The following is a 3,301-nucleotide window of genomic DNA, read 5'->3' as shown; positions in this document are numbered from 1 at the left end:
AAGTGCGAAAAGTGGTTTTTCAACACTATCACAAGTGCAAAAAGTGTTTTTTCCACACTAATACAAGTGCAAAAGTGGTTTCCTGCACCAACACAAGTGCGAAAAGTGGTTTTTCAACACTAACACAAGTGCGAAAAGTGGTTTTTCAACACTATCACAAGTGCAAAAAGTGTTTTTTCCACACTAATACAAGTGCAAAAGTGGTTTCCTGCACCAACACAAGTGCGAAAAGTGGTTTTTCAATACTAACACAAGTGCGAAAAGTGGTTTTTCAACACTATCACAAGTGCAAAAAGTGTTTTTTCCACACTAATACAAGTGCAAAAGTGGTTTCCTGCACCAATACAAGTGTGAAAAGTGTTTTTTCAACACTAACAGAAGTGCGAAAAGTGGTTTTTCAAAACTAACACAAGTGCAAAAAGTGGTTTTTCAACACTATCACAAGTGCAAAAAGTGTTTTTTCCACACTAATACAAGTGCAAAAGTGGTTTCCTGCACCAACACAAGTGCGAAAAGTGTTTTTTCAACACTAACCCAAGTGCTAAAAGTGGTTTTTCAACACTAACACAAGTGCGAAAAGTGGTTTTTCCACACTAATACAAGTGCAAAAGTGGTTTCCTGCACCAACACAAGTGCGAAAATTGGTTTTTCAACACTAACACAAGTGCGAAAAGTGGTTTTTCAACACTATCACAAGTGCAAAAAGTGTTTTTTCCACACTAATACAAGTGCAAAAGTGGTTTCCTGCACCAACACAAGTGCGAAAAGTGGTTTTTCAACACTAACACAAGTGCGAAAAGTGGTTTTTCAACACAAACACAAGTGCGAAAAGTGGTTTTTCAACACTAACACAAGTGCGAAAAGTGTTTTTTCCACACTAATACAAGTGCAAAAGTGGTTTCCTGCACCAACACAAGTGCGAAAAGTGGTTTTTCAACACTAACACAAGTGCGAAAAGTGGTTTTTCAACACTAACACAAGTGCGAAAAGTGGTTTTTCAACACTATCACAAGTGCAAAAAGTGTTTTTTCCACACTAATACAAGTGCAAAAGTGGTTTCCTGCACCAACACAAGTGCGAAAAGTGGTTTTTCAACACTAACACAAGTGCGAAAAGTGGTTTTTCAACAATAACACAAGTGCAAAAAGTGGTTTTTCCACACTAATACAAGTGCAAAAGTGGTTTCCTGCACCAACACAAGTGCGAAAAGTGGTTTTTAAACACTAACACAAGTGCGAAAAGTGGTTTTTCAACACTATCACAAGTGCAAAAAGTGTTTTTTCCACACTAATACAAGTGCAAAAGTGGTTTCCTGCACCAACGCAAGTGCGAAAAGTGGTTTTTCAACACTAACACAAGTGCGAAAAGTGGTTTTTCAACACTATCACAAGTGCAAAAAGTGTTTTTTCCACACTAATACAAGTGCAAAAGTGGTTTCCTGCACCAACACAAGTGTGAAAAGTGGTTTTTCAATACTAACACAAGCGCGAAAAGTGGTTTTTCAACACTAACAGAAGTGCAAAAAGTGTTTTTTCCACACTAATACAAGTGCAAAAGTGGTTTCCTGCACCAACACAAGTGCAAAACGTGGTTTTTCAACACTAACACAAGTGCGAAAAGTGGTTTTTCAACACTAACACAAGTGCGAAAAGTGTTTTTTCCACACGAATACAAGTGCAAAAGTGGTTTCCTGCACCAACACAAGTGCGAAAAGTGGTTTTTCAACACTAACACAAGTGCGAAAAGTGGTTTTTCAACACTAACACAAGTGCGAAAAGTGGTTTTTCAACACTAACACAAGTGCGAAAAGTGGTTTTTCCACACTAATACAAGTGCAAAAGTGGTTTCCTGCACCAACACAAGTGCGAAAAGTGGTTTTTCAACACTAACACAAGTGCGAAAAGTGGTATTTCAACACTATCACAAGTGCAAAAAGTGTTTTTTCCACACTAATACAATTGCAATAGTGGTTTCCTGCACCAACACAAGTGCAAAAAGTGGTTTTTCAACACTAACACAAGTGCGAAAAGTGGTTTTTCAACACTAACACAAGTGCGAAAAGTGTTTTTTCCACACTAATACAAGTGCAAAAGTGGTTCCCTGCACCATCACAAGTGCGAAAAGTGGTTTTTCAACACTAACACAAGTGCGAAAAGTGGTTTTTCAACAATATCACAAGTGCAAAAAGTGTTTTTTCCACACTAATACAAGTGCAAAAGTGGTTTCCTGCACCAACACAAGTGCGAAAAGTGGTTTTTCAACACTAACACAACTGCGAAAAGTGGTTTTTCAACACTAACACAAGTACGAAAAGTGGTTTTTCAACACTATCACAAGTGCAAAAAGTGTTTTTTCCACACTAATACAAGTGCAAAAGTGGTTTCCTGCACCAACACAAGTTCGAAAAGTGGTTTTTCAACACTAACACAAGTGCGAAAAGTGGTTTTTCAACACTAACACAAGTGCGAAAAGTGGTTTTTCAACACTATCACAAGTGCAAAAAGTGTTTTTTCCACACTAATACAAGTGCAAATGTGGTTTCCTGCACCAACACAAGTGCGAAAAGTGTTTTTTCAACACTAACACAAGTGCGAAAAGTGGTTTTTCCACACTAATACAAGTGCAAAAGTGGTTTCCTGCACCAACACAAGTGCGAAAAGTGGTTTTTCAACACTAACACAAGTGCGAAAAGTGGTTTTTCAACACTATCACAAGTGCAAAAAGTGTTTTTTCCACACTAATACAAGTGCAAAAGTGGTTTCCTGCACCAACACAAGTGCGAAAAGTGGTTTTTCAACACTAACACAAGTGCGAAAAGTGGTTTTTCAACACAAACACAAGTGCGAAAAGTGGTTTTTCAACACTAACACAAGTGCGAAAAGTGTTTTTTCCACACTAATACAAGTGCAAAAGTGGTTTCCTGCACCAACACAAGTGCGAAAAGTGGTTTTTCAACACTAACACAAGTGCGAAAAGTGGTTTTTCAACACTAACACAAGTGCGAAAAGTGGTTTTTCAACACTATCACAAGTGCAAAAAGTGTTTTTTCCACACTAATACAAGTGCAAAAGTGGTTTCCTGCACCAACACAAGTGCGAAAAGTGGTTTTCAACACTAACACAAGTGCGAAAAGTGGTTTTTCAACAATAACACAAGTGCAAAAAGTGGTTTTTCCACACTAATACAAGTGCAAAAGTGGTTTCCTGCACCAACACAAGTGCAAAAAGTGGTTTTTAAACACTAACACAAGTGCGAAAAGTGGTTTTTCAACCTATCACAAGTGCAAAAAGTGTTTTTTCCA

This window comes from Myxine glutinosa, unplaced genomic scaffold (genome assembly GCF_964187855.1).
Source record: "Myxine glutinosa unplaced genomic scaffold, kmMyxGlut1.1 SCAFFOLD_145, whole genome shotgun sequence".
In the NCBI taxonomy this organism is placed as follows: domain Eukaryota; kingdom Metazoa; phylum Chordata; class Myxini; order Myxiniformes; family Myxinidae; genus Myxine; species Myxine glutinosa.
The sequence above is the reverse complement of the archived record's forward strand: the minus strand, read 5'-3'. Positions refer to the sequence as shown.